The following is a 20,300-nucleotide window of genomic DNA, read 5'->3' as shown; positions in this document are numbered from 1 at the left end:
CGGTGATCTGCACACCATTGTCTTATTTAAATATTTACAAGTGCTGATCTTGGTGATCCACACACCAATCATTTTAATTTAATTGGAACTCAATTCATTTTCTTCAATTGAATTCCATTTCTGACACATATATTCTATAATAAAAAAATAAGCGCATTCAATTTTACAGTTTCGCACAGCATCATTTTAGTTCATCATCAATGTTCCAATCTGTTTCTCCGCCAGCACCTATTCTACACAATCCTGCTTCTCCAGAAATTGACTGGGAAAAATGGAAACAAGGATTTGAAGCGTATCTCGAAGCTCTTAATGGAGAATCTTTTACTTGTAAAAAGAAATATGCTCTTTTAAGACATTGTTTAGGTACTGAAGGCCGCAATATATTAAAACATATTCCTAAAGAAATTGTCATCGTTGGTAATGGTGAAGGTGACAATGTAGTGGATGAATATGCTACTGCCATCTGAGCAATAGACAATCGTTTCAAAGCTTGCAAAAATGTAACTTTGGAAAGACATAAGTTCTATAAAGGAGTACAATTACAAGGTGAATCTGCTTCAACATACGTTGGTGCTTTGCGCATTCTTGCTTCTTCTTGCAAATACAAAGCTTTCGAAGAGGAAATGACAAAGACCAGTTAGTCGAAAAGACCAACAACAAAAAGGTTCAAGAGGCACTTCTAGCCAAACCTGACCTGACTTTACAAAAGGCTTTAGACATCGCTACAAGGATTAAAAGCACTTCTTCGTACATGGAGCAAATGTCTTTAACCGACAGCAATAACCAAAAAGTGTGTGCAGTTAAATCAAAATATAAGAGGTCTAATGATCTAAAAGTTAAACCAGATTAAAAAAGTAGTAACACTACATCAGGGAAAGTACCAATGTGTTACAGATGTGGCAGTACTAATCACCTTGCTAATGCTATATCGTGCCCAGCCATTGATAAAATGTGTCAAGTGCTCCAAGAAAGGAAACATTGCTGCTGTTTGCAACTCTAAAAGAAATTCACCATTAAAAAAAGTACACATTGTTGAATCTTTAATGGAAGAAACATTTTCATTCAGCGAAGCAGATGAAATCCTCACTATTGCGGACATGGATTATTTCAATGGTATTTGGGGTGTTAATCCTCAAGGTCTGAAAAGACCTCTGTGTACAATTATGGTTAATGGTGCGAATGTACAAATGATGGCAGAATCTGGGTCTTCATTCACTTTAATAAGCGAATCACTCTGGAAAAAATCCTTTCCAAAGCAAACTCTCAATTTGTCTTGTGTACATCTCATTGGTTATGGTGGAAAGATTGATGAATTTAAAGCTGATTTCATAATTAGGGATAGTAAATCCAAAGTCATTGTATATGTAGCAAAGGATGAAGCATGCCTTCTCCAGTGGGGAGACCATTGTAATCTTGGTATCATACTTGATCCCAATAACATACAACAGGTAATGTTGAAGAAAGATTTCTTCCAAGTTCAAACTGTCCAACCAAGCTCTTGGGATGTGTTATAACCAGAAGTGTTTAAAAAAGAATTGGTTCTTTTCAAGGGATTCAAACACATGATTAAATTATCAAGTGATGCTCAACCTGTGATACACAAGGTAAGGAAGGTGCCCCTAGCTCTACAATCCGACTTAAAGAAAGAATTGGATAGATTGTGTTCAAGCGATGTAATCGAACCTATTGAATCTTCTGATTGGGTGTCTCCTGTGGTTCTGGCTAAAAAGGCCAATGGCAATCTGCGCATGTGTGTAGATTTACGTGATCTAAATAAGAACATATGGATTGATCAGCATCCTCTGCCTAACATCACACAGATGACATCTACTCTCAAAGGTGCAGAGTTCTTCAGTTTATTAGATATGTCATATGCATATCATCTAATCGAATTACACGCGGAATCAAGGCACCTAACTGCTTTCATCACTCCTGAGGGTCTTTTCCAATTGAAGCACATGCCCTTTGGTCTGGCCTCTGTGTCTGCCGTCTTTCAGAGAGTGGTTGAGAGTATGTTCAAAGGTATGCCTGGGGTCATGGCCTTTCAAGATGATGTTTTGGTGTATGGCAAAGATCAAAGTCAGCACAATAACAGATTGTGCCAGGTGTTATCTTTGTTAAAATCAAAGGGTGTCACCCTTGACATTGACAAATGTAAACTTAATTGCACTACTGTGGACTACTTAGGGTACATGTTATCTGATGATGGTGTGCAACCCAAATACAGCCTGGTTAAGGCCATAGAAGATATCGGAATCCCAAGTGACAAGGATCAATTAAGGTCTTTTATGGGCCTCATTTAATTTTATTCCCATTTTATTCCCAATTGTGCATCTAAACCTTACAACATTAGATCTCTTCTCAGGAAAAACATTTGTTTTTCTTGGAATGATGCATGCAGTAAGGAATTTAATTTAATGAAACATGAAGTAGCTCACGCTATTCACAATTAAAGCATTTGATCCTTGTGACAAAACCATAATTATGACTGATGCCAGCCAAAAAGGTTTAGGTGCCGTCCTTTTGCAAAATAGAGATGGCAAAGATGAAGTGATTGCATTTGCCTCGAGAGTTTGCATGGAGCTGAACTTTCTTATTCTGTGATTGAGCGCGAAACTCTTGCGTGTTGGTGGGGCATCACTCATTTCAGGCATTACTTGTATTGTTCAAATTTTGTGGTACGGGTCGACCATAAAAAACTTATCGGCCTGTTCACTACTAAAGGGGGAGGGAAAGCTACCACTAGAATTGTGAGATGGCAATTCAGACTTATGGAACACAACTTTAGCATTGAGTATGTACCATGAAAAAGGAATCTACTTGCTGATTGTTTATCTAGGTTACCTTCTGACAACAACACGTTTGTTGAAGCAAATGATGCTCATGATGATTTCAAATTGGTGTGTTGTGTTATTGATCAATCTGAGGATGTCATTTCAGAGAAGGAGTGGAGAGAAGCTTCTGAATGTGATCAGGAATTTAAGGAAATTTTGAATAGGGTGGTCTCACAACATTGATGAACATGATTGTGCTTATAAGTACAAGCAAGTTTTCGATGACTTATCCAAGGTGAACAGTCTGTTATATACATCATCACTATTAGTCGTTCCTGAAGCCATGAGGAACAAGGTTCTTACGTTAGCTCATGAAGGCCACATAGGTATGCGTGCCATGAAAAGAAGGGTAAGAGAACATTTTTGGTGGTCGGCCTTAGACAGACAAGTGGAGCATTTTGTTAGGGATTGCTGGGAATGTGCCATCAGTGACAAATCGCAAGTAACCTGTCCTTCTCCTATTGAAGCCATAGAAGTTCCTGACAAACCCTGGTTTAAGATTGCTATTGACCCTTTGTATTTATCTGCCAACTTACCTGAGTATGGCATTGTTCTCATGGATTTTCACAGTCGTTGGCCAGAAATCAAGTGAGTAAGAACTGCTGATTCCACCTCTATCATTACATTTCTCAAATCACTTTTTGATACAGAGGGTGTTCCCGAGGAGCTCCTCACTTATAATGGCCCCCAATTGGTTTCAATACAATTTGAAAAGTTTCTACGTTCTGTTGGTATTAAACATGTTAAAATCTCTCTTTATCATCCAAGAAGCAATGGCCTAGTGGAACGTTTAAACAGGGTCATTAAACAGAATGTGCAGTAAGCAAAAGCCAGTGGTTTGAATTGTATGACAGAAATTGAAAAATGTCTTTGGACTGTTCGCACTACTCCCAATTCTGATACTAGCATGACTCCATTTGTCCTATTAAGAGGTTGCATATCTTCCTCTAAACTTTTGAGAAGATGGATGGGTGATAAAGAGTTTGTTGTGTCCAAGGATAAGATTGATGATGTTGGCAGGAAACGTGTTGTGGCACAAAACAGATATGATCAGACACAGTCCATACCTGTTCCCAAGCAATTGAATGTTTGTGTGGGGGATATGGTGAGGGTGAAGTGTTCTAGGATTTTACCCAAAGGGGAGTCCAAATTTTCTGTTCTTAAGAAAGTGGTAAAAGTTAACAAAGGCGCTGTCAAATTGAATTATGGTAGGTGGTGGAACAAGGGGAAGATTGCTGTGTCTAAAATGAGTTTGGGTTCTCAACCAAACAAAAATCCTTGTGCTGATATTAATAATGACACTAATTCCACTTTCCGTTCCCCGTCTTCCAGGATCATCAAGTTGCCTTCCAAGTGTCATGATTATATTTTGAAATGACGTTTATGATTTATCTGTTATGTTAAATTTGGTCTTTACTATTTTTACATATTTGTTCTTTATTTCCAAGTTGGATTTTCCATTGGTAAGGGGTAAGATGTGTTGGGTTCCTTCATTCTCTGGACGTCTGGAATCTCTGTACGTCGGGAGAATGGAAGGAACCTTGTGGGGTCGGGGTTCTTTGGAGCAGTTGGAAAAGGAGTTTGCCTGTAGACGGATCGTTTTCCTTTGTCTTGTTGACTACAATAAATACTACTTGAAATCATCATACCTGCGTCTGCACTACTCTACTAGCATATCTGTGAACATCTTCTAAAACGGACAATTCTTGCAAGAATTTAAACAAAACAACTCATGTGTGGTCCTGCTCAGTTTCCTGTCCAGTTCGATGGCGTGGCATAACGCAAAATGATGACTCCCCTACAAAATGTGATGGGTGCCCCTGCGTCTCCCATATCTCACAGATATTAACTAACCTTGGGCTGACAAGGGCCTATTGATGTACTGGGGACCCCATGAAAATTCTTGAATTTGTAGGTTTAACACGCACAGCACTAACGTTCTTCATACAAAAGAACGTGGAATTAATAGGTGCCAAGTCAACTCTTAAACAGTGTGATTCTTGAACATTCAGAACAAAAGCATCCAGCTTGCCCCACTCACCTTAAAACCAGCCTGGAAGGATGCCTGTCAGAACCTGAGAGAGAGCAGATACACAACCTACTTCTGTCAAGTCACCAGCTGAACTGATGTATCAAATTAAAAGCAAAACTGTCCTTGTCCCTAATACACCTAGAGGTGCAGCAACGTCATTGTCGCCAGAAAAAAAGGATGCTAACGAGGAGTATGGTTTCATCTCACCTGTGTCAATGAGACCTTGCTGTGGCCACACGAATGGAAACTCATATGACCAACTCGCTGTGTGACCCTGAGCCACATATAGTGGCTGGCATTAAAGGGCCAATGCTCCTTGTGTGGAGAAACAAACAATCTTTCAGTCATAATTCTTCATTCTTCAGGCTGTTCGCCCTATGTGGGAAGGGTACTATGCCCAGATGTGGGTCCCGTGCTCACTACACCACTGGAGTCAAGCTATCTTGGCTGAAGAGGGGTGAAACCCCGAAACCGGTCCTAGGATGCTTTATTCCGGTCCAGGGAAGACATGGCTTGGCAGTTCAGGCTGGACTGTTCCCATGAGGCACAGGGTCAAGACAGATTTGCATATGGCCATGTCTGAACTGGGGTGGCGTGGTGAGCAAAATAACGATGGATTAAACCCAGATCTGTGACTGGGAGTGAATGTTTTGCCAATGTGCAACATTCCGTCCATCATCTTGTGTGTTTTGCTGTTAAATAAATCACCTTAGAAAACCTCCCCTTACAGCCGCTGTAGAGATACGGAAGAGCTGTCTGAGAATGACCTTTTGTGCCAGATACCCCGAGCTCTCTATGTCATCGCCCTGCACCCTGTCTTCGTCTTCCTGAACCCCTAGTCCCTTCGCACCCTCAAGCCTCATGAATAACATATAGCTGTCATGGACAGAGTACGTGAGGACCCCAAGCATTTTAAAAAGGTGGAAGGAAATGTAGCATCATTTCCGGTGCTTGCCTTCTGGATGGTGTACACTGAATTGAGGTAAAAGGACTGGAAGCAGACAGACCCTCACCAACCTCAGAAAGAGGCGGTAGAGCTCTGTTGAGTTCCTGCAGCATATGTAAAGTCGCTAAATTGAGACAGAGTAAAAACTGTCAAAGAAAATTGAGGATTTTAAACACAATACATATACCAGCTCCTAGTACTTACATAGAATCTGAAAACAAGAACATAATACCGGCAATTTTCTTTAAAAGAAAATACCCCACACCCCCATTTCCTGATTTTCCAGAATTCAATTCAAATAAAGTTTCGGCAGCACCTTCCAAATATCTGTCAATGAATTACTCAGAACCATGCACCTAAGACAAAATACGGGGAAACATCCTTTACCACGCAACCATTACAACGCGGTATGGTTACATTGTGGTTTTTACAACGAAAGTCGTTACACCGACTTGCACTGGAGGGCGCTCTAGACTAAGGAATAGTGTGAATTACTATTCCAACACCTTCCCTACTGTACGTAGACTGGAGTTGGAATAGTAATTCACACTATTCCTAAATCCAGCGCCCTCCAACGCAAGTCGATGTAACAACTTGCGTTGTCAAAACCGCGATGTAACATACCACGTTGTGATGGTACGAGTTGTACCATCATACATCCCAAAATACGACGGACCAGCTCAGTAAATAAAACACAAGACATGGCAAAGCCAATAGGGCTCGCCTATGTGAGAGCAATTGGCTTTGCCAGGATTTTTTAATCATGTTGTTGAGAAGTGTGGCTGATGTGCATCATGGCTAAACATTTTTAAAAAGGCACTATAAAAGTTTTAACATGCGCTGTGGTGCAGGAAGTAAAAAAAGCGCCATGCCGTGCACAGCAATGGCTGAGTCAAGCCGCTTTTTTTCCTTATGGAAACTACACAGACAAAGAGAGGGTAGAGGTGGGAGGGGAGGGGAGAGGCAACATTGACAATGCGTGGATGGGAGTTGGGTGTAAGGATGCAACAAAGACAGGAAGCAGTGGTCGAAGTGTGTGGGGGGGATCTGAGGTGCAAGACATACCTATACTTTTTTAATTTTAGAAAAACAGTTCCCCTACTTTTTGTGAAAAGACAATCACCCAGGTAAGGTTAATTCTGAGAGATTAAATGGTTCAGTTGATGTGTAAGGCAGGGAGTCTCCTGTGCTGTGAAACCGAGGGAGGCGCAGACGGCTAAACAACCCTTCTTGCCAGGGTGTCTGCTTGCCTGAAAGAAATGTAAATGCACACAACTGGCACATCTACAAATGTAAATGGTGGTGTTTGAAAGCCAGTATTGGCTTTAATTGATAGAATCACTTTAAGCTTCCTGATGACGCACATTAATTATTTTTGTAAGGTATTGTAAGGGAACTACCAGCTAAGCTGCAAAGCGTGTTCTTTTGGAAGACATTTACAAAAAAAACATTTGCACTACGTACATTCTGGCTCTTACTAAAATCTATATTTTGGAACCTCTTTGTAATGCAAGTTTAAAATAATTCCATACATTTTTACAGTGCTTTCTCTCACACAGGGCCAAACTCGGAACCGAAACCCGCCCTGGCAAACTGCTTAGCCGGCCCCCCTGGGGGGAGGGGAGGATGGCCGAGCTGTTTGCTACGGCCGGTTTTGGCTGATTTTGTTACCAGGGGCGATATTGCCGACCCCTGGTAACAAAACCGGCCCCCACCCTGGCGGCCCACTGGGGAAATGCCCGGTGCCCGCTACGGCCAGTCCAGCCTTGCTTTCACAACCTGGGTCAGTCAAGCTTCAATTCAGTGGCTCTCTGTGCAGTACATTAACTAATAGAGGTTTTATAAAGTACAATAATGCTACAAATTAACATAACTTGCAATTAATTTTCATTTAAGCTGAGTAATTTTATATGTAGTTACCAGAAGGTGAATGACTGTAAAAGGCTACAGAATATTTTGTTTTTTAGCCATGCATTTGGCTACGCTCCCACGCTTCTCACCCTGCCTCCTTTGCACACAGCATCACTGTCCCCATATTTTTATTAATGCACTGCGACCACTGATGGGAAGGTCGGGTGGGAGTTTAGAAGCAAAATGGATAAGGTGGGAGGTTGAGGAGGGAGGGAATAAGAAACACAACAGTGTAATGATGTGAATCAATATGATGTAGGGGCATTCTAATATAGAAGGTTAGGGGTCTTTCAAGACATACGAGTTCAGTTACTTGGGAAGACTTGAGAGGCTAGGAAGCTGATCTACATGCTTATCTAAATACTTTAATAAAAGGATTAGAAACTTACTATATGCCTGGAGTAAGTCATTATAAACAGGAAAAAGAAACTGAATAAAAAAGAAGTAACATTAAAAAGTACCTTAATCACAGCGCCAGCAGCAGAAGGACCCAAATAAAGATGGAGCTACCTCTACTTGTTCGAAGCTCCCGAGCAAATAAGATTAAGAGTATCCTGCACACGCTACCCAATTAAGAGGCAGAAAGTAAGAGTGACATTGAACGTCAATAAATTGTAAGCCATCTCCAGGTATTTACTATCTCTTGCAAGCACGAGCACATGCACTCATGTGCTGTCGTAGGCGAGATCTAAAAAAGTTCTGTCTATAGATACTGTACATACCACATTAAATAAAATGTCTAAGAATGGACAACCAAGTGCAGTAACCTGCTAAGAGGACTATGAACTCAAGAGATACCACAAGGGGACCCGCTGAGCTGTTCAAAGCTGCCAGCTTACTGAAAACAATAAACTGTGCTCCCCACTTATTTCCGCAGCCTCCTCCCTCCTAAGCTCTGACACGCTTTCACCAACACACCCTGAAAGGTGCAGCGAGCTGCCCACGTAGAAACGAGAATAAAATATAGTAAACACCACGACAGTGAAAGGGTTAAGTTGGCCGCGATGTCACTTGCTTGAACGATAGTCAGTGACTCATTTTTCGAAAGCATTACTGTAAAAGGTCCAGCAGGGTGCGCTCACACCACACCAACCGATATTTCAACCAGGAAGGAAAAACATGAAGTTGAACAAGACAGCTGTCCGGCGCCCCTGTGCTCTGGAAGTCGCACGCTGACGTTCCCTGTTGGAAGGTCAGTGAAATAAAAAGCTGCTTTGTCCACCTGTCCGTTTTTCGACTGGCCGCGTCGTGAGATTGTAGACGAGTGATCCCGTATGGCATGAATGTGGCGGCAGACAGGGCTGAAGGTGGCGTTTGACTCCACAAATGTTCAGAGACTTCCGTGTATGGTATAAGCGTGTCTTCTCTTCATTGCACATAGCGACTAGCATCTTGGAGTATTTCGTTTCAAAGCACTGCCAGTGTTGAAGGGGGAAATGGGCAGCAAAAGACTGAACCCCGGGTTTTCATATGAAAGAAAGTATTTCTAGAAGTTGCTGCTCCGCTATAGCAGGGAACAACGAACTATGGGAAGGTAGAGGATTTGAAATCAAGGCCGGAGGAGAGGGCAATGCCCGGCGAAATGGCAACAAACCGAAAGTGAACAAACACAATGCGCTGTAGATAGTTTATACCATGTATTCTCTCGCCTGTCACCACCACCCATATCTTCCTTAATCCGCCAATTGCTCGTTTTTGTTTAGATATTCTTTTTCTGGGCTTCTCTCTCAATAAGACATATTCCCCTAAAATACGTTAATTTTATTTGTCGGCTGTAAGTATGAGTTTTTCCAACACTGCATGCAAACACTCTCTCATTTGCAATCTGTTCCCCCGGGAATGCGGTCTCTAAATAACCCTTACCTAGAGGGTAATGTTAGAACCATGTTTGAATTCTTGCTAAACTACTGGACATTACCTCCTCGTACGTTTCCCCCCTAATTAATTACTTACTGATGCCACCGCGCCTCACAGACACACCCAGTTCCCTTTTCAAAAAAGTCGAAAAGCCCCTCTTTCCCTTAGACCTCCTGCTTTAGTTGAGTCTTGCAGCTTGCACCCTGATCCCCTGCCCTGCCACTCCCGTTCCCTGCCAGCCGCCACAGTTTTTTTTATTTCAAATTCTTACCTTTCTGGAATGTGGAAATCCGGCAGAGCGGTTTTTGGAAATTCTTCATTTCTCGGGCAGCACGGCAAGTTTTTTGGAGGAAGCAGTGTGCTTCTGAAAGGGAAATATGTAGTGTTAATCAAAGGAGAGGGGGGGACTAGGAGTTAGTTAAGGTCCTGTACCCGTGCTCCAAGTAGTAGTATAAATCCAAGGGACACAATTAATGTCCACACAGAAAAGGAAGGAAAAAGGACAGAGGAGTCTAGGTTCTGATCTCACAGATAGAGACAATCACAGATTTTGTCTCTTGTTGCATTCACACATCCCAAAGGATGTCATGCTTCATCATTGGGCATTGCTCCTCGCGGGGCCGGCGGTGCAATGCCTTTCGGGTCCCCCAAAGGGTCACTTTGGCGGCAATCTTTTAATTACGCCATATGATGAGTGAGGGTGTGAGATTTTTCAGTCAAAAGGGGTTCGTGAAAAAGGGTGAGTGAGTGAGTGAATGACTAAAACTGGCTAGGGGATACAGTAAAACGTTAGTTCCCTTGACAGGCTTAAATACCCGAAGGTTATGTGTTACTGACTCGGTAATGATGTGCCGCAGTAACTTTCAGGTCAACATGTTTCGCGCTCTCCAGTGGTCAAAACAATTCTTGGCGCTTCATCAGGACCAAATAGGGGAATTTTACGATGTGAAAGTCAAATAAACAAAATAAAGAACCCCTATACTAAAAGAAGAAGAGCGGTCTCTCTTGTGAAATCTAAAGGGTGGCGTCAGCTCGTTGAACGCTCTTGTTCCGACCTAGAACAATCAGGGGAAGATAAAAAACACACAGAAGATGCACAGACAGACATAAAAACATAGTTATTGTATAGTTCTCAATAGTGAGATGGTGGATGGCATCTCACCCCAATCATGTACTCTCTTGCTAGGCAGGAGAAAGGGGCTGTGGGCGCCCAAATAGGGTGTCGAATAAGGGCACCAAATACATTCACTCTGTGCACACACTCGCTGTTGTGGGTCAGCGCAGGGTCTCCAAATGGAGTTCACACTCATTAGATAAGTAAGTAGAATCATAATGGCAGGTTGTCGGTACAGGGTATTGCACATAACCTCAACCGCTACATTCCATGTATTCTTACCTATTTGTTATGTTCAGATCGCTCCATAGGCTATCGCCTGTCCGCCCGCACTGTAACGGGGGTTTCTGCTGGGTGTGCTGTTCTGCAACACCTACCCTCGCATGCGTGCCTGCATATTGGTCGAAGTGTTTGCCGGTCCCTATCATAAGGCTGTGTGCCTGACGTCCGTTTGCCTGACTTCCGGTAGGCATGTCTTCAATAAAACGTACATGTGCGGGCGTCATCTTGTAGTGTTAAACCATGTCCCTTTGAGATGGACATGTGAACCGAGTATACAATGGGAGACGTATTGGAATAGTCCTAAGTGCAAGGTTCGGGATGAAGATTGCACTCGGGCTGTCATGTAGGTGACAGTAGCTATGGGTGTTATAATCTTGTGCTCGTGTGGGCAGCGGCAAAGAGTGCCATGGGGTAGGTAGTCTGTAAAGTGCTGCGGTCCGCAACATAAGTGAACAAGGCCATATTCATAGGCCGTAGTAGAGATCATGTTGGCAGTGGTCAGGAATGCCATCTGGTTTGTTGTGAAAAGAGTGCGGTGTATTAGGATCCGCATCTCAGATTGAGCAGACCCTCATGTATAGGCTTGTCTGAGAATCATATAGTGCATGGAGATAGATATGGCTTTAGACGGGTCTCTGTACAGAAGATGAGTATGTGTAGTGTGGCCAGGCATTTGTACTGTATGTACATATGTTAGACCACGTGTAGTGGAAGGGACTGATGTGTGTTCCTTTGTAGTTAATTGTGTGTCCCATGGTACGTGGATGGAAGACCTCATATGGTGTAAGTCGCTTAGCATGAGCGACCTGAGGCTGAAGACACTCAATCAACTATTAAAGTGTCTAGAATGGTGGTTATAAGGGGCCATAGACCCAGTGTCCATAGTTTAGTGGGTCATAGTTCTATCCACGGGATGTTGTAATCCCTTCTTATGAGTTTGAAGATTAAGGACCCATCGCTGTTCACTTCTTAGTAAGGCTCTGGTGCTCCAAGTTGGACTGGCTTCTATGATAGTCCACTCGATGTCATCAGCAGAGTGTTTGCTTTCGATAAAGTGATTGCACATTCTGGTTGAGATGCGTCAGCATCGTATAGTGCTCTTGTGTTCACCAATCCTGACTTTGGATGGCCTGGTGGTCATCCCTACATAAAGGAGTTCACTTGGGCAAGAGATGAGGTATACACAGTTTTTGGTGTTGCAGTTTGTGTGTTGTATTTGTTCCCATGTGATCTCCCCCAATTGCAATGTCTAGGTGTGTTTGGTGGATGCACAGGAGCTATAGGTGAGTAGTGATGGAGATAATGATCCTATAGAGCGTCTGACCAAGACTTTTAGCATGCACGCTCTATACGATCATTATCTCCAATTAGGTCTACACTGTTTTTACTTAGGTTAGCTAGCCTCATAAATAGAAGTTTAAGAAACAGGGCTTCCCTACACCTATTTTAACTCACTTGCATCACTCCACTCCACTACTCACCTTAGCCCACACACCCTCACTCACCAAACGGCTTCATCAAAAAGGAAATCTGCTAAAGAGCTCCTTCGCAGGTGCCCCTCGGGCATTCCAGCACCTGCCCGACGAGGAGCACACCCAAATGATGAAACATCAGACCTCTCGGGGTGTGTGAGGGCACTTCCTCCAATGGGAGGTTATTCCACAGACCTGACCATCACTACCTTTGCTAGGAACTGCGCACCCATCTATTTAAATGAATCAGAAGATGTCCCATCTGACGCCTGTTCAGGACCAGACTTTCATTGGCGCAAGGTTTCTAACCAGCGCAGGATTGGTTTTGCTGACAAAGAGGATCAACAGGATTCACTCATATTTGTCAGAGTTGCTGGTGCAGGTCAATCCTGCTGCAGCAGACTGGATGCAGGGAGATCTTGCAGCAACACTTTTTCTGGTGCTTTGGGCCAGGTTCCATCTGAACAGGATGGTGAGACACATTCTGGATCATTGGTCCCAGGGAACACTGCTCATCTTGACAACCGATGCCAGCTCGGCTGGTTGGGGAGCTAAGATTGGTGCACAGCAAGTGCAGGGCCTGTGGTCAAGGGTGCAGTAGTTGAGGTCCTCCAAATGGAGGGAGCTGGAGGCAACTCATCTGGCTCTGCTTGCTTTTGCTCCCACGTTGAAGGGCAATTGTGTCCTGGTTCGAACAGACAACAACACAGCCAAACCCTATCTGAACAAACGGAGGCACAAGTTCTCCAGCATTGTCAAGGATCTCCGATCAGATCTTTCTATGGGCACAGGACTACTTACTAGAGCTGAGAACGATTTATTTCGGGGGATGCTGAATGTCAGAGCAGACAAATTGAGCAGGGAAAAGTCTCTCCTGTCAGGACTTTTGTCTGACCAGGCAGGCCTTCCACAGGATTTGCAGGGAGTTGGGGACCCCATTAGCAGATTTGTTTGCATCAGCTCAGAATGGCCTTCTTCCCCTGTTCTGCTCAAGGTTGAGGAAGGAGAGGGCTTGGGCTGTGGATGACCTGTCTTGTCCTTGGGCAAAGGGGATGCTTTATGTTTTTCCGCCTTTTCCTCTTCTTCTGAGGTTCCTAATGAGGTTGAAGCGAGAGGATTCGGTGGTGATACGGGTACCTCCAGCATGGCCCGCTCTGCTTTGTACCATCTGACAATTTCCATGAGGATCAGTGAGGGGTTCCTTCTTCCAGTAGTCTCCCTCCCCCCCAGCATTTCCCTGCCTTCAGATCAAACCATTGAGAACCATCAGGATGACGGATTAGAGGTTGAAAGGGCAGGGTTAAAGGTAAAAGGGGTCTCTGAGAAGGTGGCTTCATCCATTCAGGCTTCCAGGCGAGCTTCCACTCGTCCTTCTTATTCCAGACATTGGGTCACTTTTCAGTCATGGTGTGCTACTAAGTATTTAGTCCCCCAGTCAGTTGAGCTGGTGAAGGTACTGGATTTCTTACACAATGGTTTTTCACTAGGATTAAAGGTTTCTACTCTTAAGATTCAATGGGCAGCCATTAGGGCTTTCTGAATGTCTTGGGGTAATTTACAAAAAGCAGATGGGCTCGTCCAGAGGCTTTTTAAGGGGTTTCTTACTCTCAAGCCTCCGGCTCGGTCAGTGTGTCCATCTTGGATCCCTTCATTAGTCCTGGAGGTGTTGCAGAAGTCTCCTTTAGAACCTCTTGAGAAGGTGGATTTGAGATTACTTACCTTGAAAACTTTCTTCCTGGTTGCAATTACTTCAGGGAAGAGGTTGGAGGAATTGGGTTCCTTATCAGTAAGGCATCATTTTTTTAGGGTACTTGAGGACAGGGTCATTTTACGTCCTGGTCCTTCCTTCATCCCTACGGTAAATTCAGTATTTCACAGAGATCAAGAGTTTAATTTACCAGTGTTTCATCCTAATCCTTCTTCCCCGGAAGAGGTGAAGTTACATTCCTTGGATGTCAAGCGGGCTAGTCAGCTTTAGCTGGATTGAGTTTCTGATTCCAGGATTTCTCTTCTTTGTTTGTGAAGTTTGGGCCTGCTAGGAAGGGTTCTAAACCTTCCACTCAGACTCTGAATAGGTGGATCAGGTCTCTGACTGCATTTCCATATAGAGCTGAACGAACTCCGTGTCCAGTTAGGGTGGAAGGTACATCCACTAGAGCCATGTAGGGGCTCAGGGTGCATCTTTGGATTACATTTATAGGGCTGCAACATGGGCTACACCTGCTACGTTTTTACAACATTACTGAGTGATGCAGGGAATTGACCTGAAGGAGGGTTTGGGGTTAGAAGTGCTGTCTTCTATGAAGTAATAGGAGGTTTGGTTACAGGATTAAATAAACTGTGTGGTGCATAAATAATCAGCTGTCCTGATCGATGTTATTGCTTGATATGTCTCATTAAGTAATTAATTAGGGGGGGGGGTGGAACATACGAGACGGTAATTCTTCAATTACTTACTGGTAATTGCATTACTCTGACTACATTTTCACCCTTATTAATTAACCCCCCCCCCCATCCCTGTTGGTATCAGGCCAACTATACTAGGTGGGGGCTTGTGTCAACTAAATCGGGAGGTCAAGAGGAAAGGGGCTTTTCAACTTTTTGGAAAGGGAACTGTGTGTGTCTGTGAGGCACGGTGGCCTCATTAAGTAATTAGGTTGAAAATGTACTCAGTTTAATTGCATTAACTGAAGCATTTCCACATTCGCTTTACATCATGACCTGACACATGAGATGTAGCCAATAAACTGCCTCGGATATGCACTGGAATCCAATGAAGATGAAACATGAAAAGTTACTTGAATTAGACGCATGTTGGGAATGCTAAAATGAGGTGGGTATTTATACTAGATTTTATGAGAGAAAAATCTGTAAAGATTCACCTGACCCTGGGGACAAATCTTACACTGAGGCAGGAAGACGACTTTGAATCAAGGGATGAAACCTTCCAATCGTATTCTTGGGTTTGTACGGTGATTACAGCTAAATAGGTAATTCTTAGGAAGTGGAAGAGCAGGAATCATGATAAAGTTGAGAACTGAATTAATAAACACTCAAAACTGGGTTCAAGGCACTAGGCAACATTCACCACCAAGAATAGATTGAAGTTTTTTCTCAAGGTCTCCACAGTATGGAATTCTGTGACTAGCTATTTGAGGGTATTTTAGCTGTTCTTAGGTTTCTGATAACCTTATTCTGTATTTTAGTAATTGCTAAGGTGAATTGCCACAGAGGAACTGGTAGATTGTGTTATATATGTTAAATATTAAATTGAGTTTTTAGTTCATTTATTTGGTATTGTTTATCATTCTTTTAATAACAAGTTTTAATGAAATATGGCTCATCGCACTGCAGGGATTTGTGCAGAGCTCTCGTTTCCTGACTCCACTTAAGGCTCTTTGCATTCTGGTACTCGAACCCTTCTTTAGTAGGACATAATAGACACATGGCTGCAGGTACTGGAGTTTAAATAAAAAAACATTGACTGGTTGACCTACCTAGGCATGGAATTCTCCTTTGAGAGGTGTCTGCATGTAGCTTGCAGATCAGTGGTGTAATTTGGATTGTAACTGAGGGAGAAAGGTGGTGTTACCTTATTTAAAGGATTTAAAATTAAGCCATCCAGCTTTTCTGCCTTCAGGTTGAAGTGGCCTCTTATCTCCTTTCTTTCTCCTGCCTTCAGCTTTGTCTTTTTATTTAACTGTGTCTTTTCTGCTTTTCCCTTTTCACTGGCTTCTGTGGCTTCCTGACTGAAGTGCTATCTCATCTCATCTTATATTGGTTTTCTGCCTCAGTCGGGCATTTGATTAATCCACACATGCAGTACTAGGTGAGTACATGCACCATTCAGTTTTTTTTAATTTAGTTTGCTCCCAAACAAGTTCCCCAACAAGCTTTAGTAAACTCAGGGACATTCCCCGTGTGCTTTTACACGTGAGATGTAGCCAATAAAGTACATTGAAAAATTAAAAGTTACTTAAATGAGATTGATTCTGTGTTCAGTCAGACTATCTTTTGCCATCATTTTCAGAAAATTGCATAAGTTTTGCACTTTTCAGTTTTGTGGCAGATTTTGGTAATGGGCTTGCTTATTTAGATCTCTTAAAACCAAAAGTTATTATGGACAAGCCTGTGAGCTTTCATGTAAAAGTAGTTACTATAGACCCAATCAACTTGTTTTGCTGTCTCTACTGTATTGTAATGAAAATGTAAAATGCTTTATTGTATGATTAATTAAAATCTTCTCAATAATGAAGTAAAAAGAAAGACACTACTATAAAACAGTACACTAAGCCTGGGCGGAGTTCGAACTCTGTGAAGAGCAAAAAAAACTCCTCTGTGCTACGCGGTGCTTCGCAAGTGGCGAATTGTGTTAGAACTATGCGGTTGTATGACGGAACAACGAGATCCCTAACCCTGCATGCCTAAACAACGCAGTCTGAATAACGACTGCGTCTTAACCACACATTGCTTTACCACGTATGCCTTTACCACGAATTTTCATGGTAAAGGCATGCATGGTAAAGGGTATGAGTGGCTAAGGTTGCCACCCCCTTCCCACCGCCCTAAGGTACAAACTTCACCCCCTCCCGCCCTGAGGTGCAAATACCCCTACCCCTTCCCAACACCCACACTGTGCCCTCCCCCTGCCCTAATGCCTAAAACCCTGTCCCTTAACCCTGTCCCCTAACCTGACCCTGGCCAGCCCTTGGAACTACCCGCCCTACCCTATGCCCTAAAAACTACCCTGACTACCCATTCCTCTCCCCCTGCGCTGAGTCCTAATACCCTAACCCTAATTAAAAAAACTACCCCAACACACCCCCAGTCCTAAAAACTACTCCGACCCCCCAGTCCTGAAAACGACCCCTGACTCCCCCATCCCTGAAAACTAGCCCAATCCCCCAGCTCTGAAACCCATCTCCAACACCCCAGCCTTGAAGTCTAGCCCCGAAAGCCCCAGCCCAGAAAACTACCCTGACCCACGCCCTGCCCAGAAAACTACCCCGACCCACATCCACCCCAGAAAGCTACCTCGACCCCCCAGCCCACAAAACTACCCCAACCAACCCCCCCAGCCCACCAAACGACTCTGACTCAACCCCAGCCCCACTTAAAACAACCCTGACGCACCGCCAGCCCCACTTAAAGCAACCCCAACTCACCCCCAGCCCACAGAACCACCTCAATCCCCCAGCCCACAAAAGTACCCCGACTCACCCCCTAGCCCCACTTAATACAACCCCGACCCACTCCTAGCCCACAAAACAACCCCCATCCCCCATCCTGCAAAAGTACCCCCTCCACCCCCACTTACCCCACAGCGGATCTCTCTCTGCTTCCTGCTTCTGTCTGTCTGCAAGCCCTACTGCGCATTGCCTTAATCACGCCCATGTGTGGTTAAGGGATATGCATGGTTAAGGCGTGCATGGTAGGACTTGCGGAGTCAGAACACTTGTGGTTTAGACCGCGGTGTTCCAATTGTTCCCCGAAAAATGCAGTTTGCTGTAATTTTCAGCGCCAGGTGTTTGTCCGCGCTGTGAAATTATCGCTAACGGCCCCATGCCCAGTGCAAGCTGGGGCTACTTCCTTTCTGCCGCTCATGTAGATTTTCTACTCGAGCGGCAGCTTTCTCAATGCGAATAGACGTTTTCTCAATGCAAGCGGTCGCGAGCATATGCAGCCCCTCGCATTGAGAAATCCGACTGGCCACGGTTAGAAATCTCGACGGGAGGTTGATTTCCCTCGCTCACACTCGCCAACTTGATGATGCCGAGCGCGAATTAGGAAAAATCCCACCGGGAGGTGGATTTTCCTTTCTCGCGCTCGCCAACATGATGTTGACGAGCACAAGTTCAAGGAACTCTGTGAGATCCACGTCACGCAAAGTGTGGAAAACTCTACAAACTCCGCGAGCGGAGCGAAGTTCACAGCCCAGGCTTACAATAAATACCTCAAAACTATGATGTAGTTAAAACTATAGTTTTGTTTTCACAAAGTGCAAAGAGATGGTGAAAAGGTACCGATATTATAGCAGTGTGTCAAGTTTACCCGCCTGATCAAGTCCATGTACTGTGACAACATATCAAATTCAAGCTAAAGTGCTACATGCCCATTGTGGAAGCTCAACCACTCAAGGGGTGGTGTGCCAAAATTGTGAAGGCTCAACCAACCCCTTTTCTTCAGCTGCCTATTCAGTACCACTTTCTACATATCTAAGTAGAAATGAAGTGGAAGGGTAGTTCTGAAAGGTGGGTCTCATTGCTGCCTCTAAAATACTGCTTATAAATACTGCATCTAAAATAGGTTAAATCTAAATTGCAGGTGATGTGATTGTAAACATTGTCTAATTATTAAATGTCCCAAAGTTCTGGCCGTGGATGGACGATAAGCAATTTAAGTTCAATCCAGGACCCTGTCAGGGTGCTTTGGTTCTGAGCACTTTGTTTAATTGCACAGCATCAAAGTGTGGGCTACTTCAAAAGAGATCAATTCTACCACTTTAGAGTGCACTCTTTGTTTCCTCCAGGAACATGTACTAAATCTTTTAGTTTCAAATGATGTCAACACAGTTTTAGATCTCTTTGGAAGAGAATATTTTTCACATTAAAGCTCAGAGGTGAGAGCACAAAAGATCTAATATGGCCATAAAAAAGAGGTGTCCCATGGGATGGCCAGGATGAATTCAAGATATTCGTTCTTTCTATTTAAATCCTGATATCTTTGTATTTATCATGCAATGAATAACAAGACAGCACAGTTGCTCCAGCACATGTTGCTGAACCTTTCAGGGTCAGCTGAGCCTTTTGCTGTTGCTTGATGATAAAATAAAACCAACACTGGTTATTTAGGTGCCAAAATAATTTGATTTGTTGTGGCCCTCAAGTACATTGTTGCCACTAATGCAAGCAGAAGCCATTGTTTTTTTTATAACCTTTATTTTTATATTTGCAGTAAGAACACAATGGGTGCACATTGTCCAGCGAGCGGGTAGCGAGAGACCAATCACAGCAGTTTACACAATGGAAAAAGAGACAACAGGGCAGTTGACTTCCAATCATACATAGTTTCATAACTAGCGGCCTGGGGATGATTCCCTCGAGGATGCCTTATTAATCCTGTTTGACCCACTGCTGCTCACCTCTGAGTCATTCTGTTAGTTCTCAGCCCTTTCTGTTGTTAGGAGGTCCCTACTGAGCACTCTCTAAGTCATGAGATCCTCAGCCAGCTTTTTGTCCCTCCTGCTACCCTTAATGTGTACTTCTTCAGCAATCGACCATTCTCGCACGTCTCTCCACCAATCAGTCACCATTGTTAAGTCAGTAGTACTTCTTTTAAAACAAAGGGCACAAACCGAGCAGAGCAAGATTCTTTTAAAAGTGAGAACAAATACCTTGGAAAAACAACCAAAACAATGCCCCATTTTTCAAAGATTTCGAAGGGTCATACAAAATGAAATCAACTAACATTGGGAATTCTAAACCTCTTTGATTGTTTATCAACTCTTTAATTCTGTGCAGCGTGTAAGGTTGGGATGTATTTGGATCCTAAAGAGAGTAGAGGGGGAGGAGGATATAATGCAGAGCGTATCCAGAATATTTAGGGATCTATCACTCTGCATTGGCTACCAGGATACTGAAGTAACTCCTAGCAGACACATATTTTTGAATTCAGGTCAATTAGGTTTGAAGAATGATTAGGATCTGATATTTCTAGCCATCTGTCAAGAATCAATTTTTAATCCTCATCTACTGTAGTCTCCACTTGTTCGGGAAAGCAGGTGTTGGATGTTGATCAGATTATGTGGTCCCTCTGGACTACAATGTGTGATCCTTTGCAAAGCACCTTAGCT

General features: G+C 43.5%; 1 pseudogene across 1 annotated transcript in view; it reads left to right on the top strand.

Moving 5' to 3' along the window:
• The first annotated feature begins 8,818 nt into the window (after nt 1–8,818).
• The window catches only part of LOC146857921 (ADP-ribosylhydrolase ARH1-like), a 131,808-nt pseudogene continuing 120,326 nt past the window's right edge, over nt 8,819–20,300 (top strand). The window contains exon 1 of the transcript XR_014979968.1: nt 8,819–8,915. The product of XR_014979968.1 is annotated as an ADP-ribosylhydrolase ARH1-like (transcript). The remainder of the gene's footprint in view (nt 8,916–20,300) is intronic.

Source organism: Triturus cristatus, chromosome 3_2, assembly GCF_964204655.1.
Source record: "Triturus cristatus chromosome 3_2, aTriCri1.1, whole genome shotgun sequence".
In the NCBI taxonomy this organism is placed as follows: Eukaryota; Metazoa; Chordata; class Amphibia; order Caudata; family Salamandridae; genus Triturus; species Triturus cristatus.
This window is presented reverse-complemented; position numbering and strand designations above follow the sequence as displayed.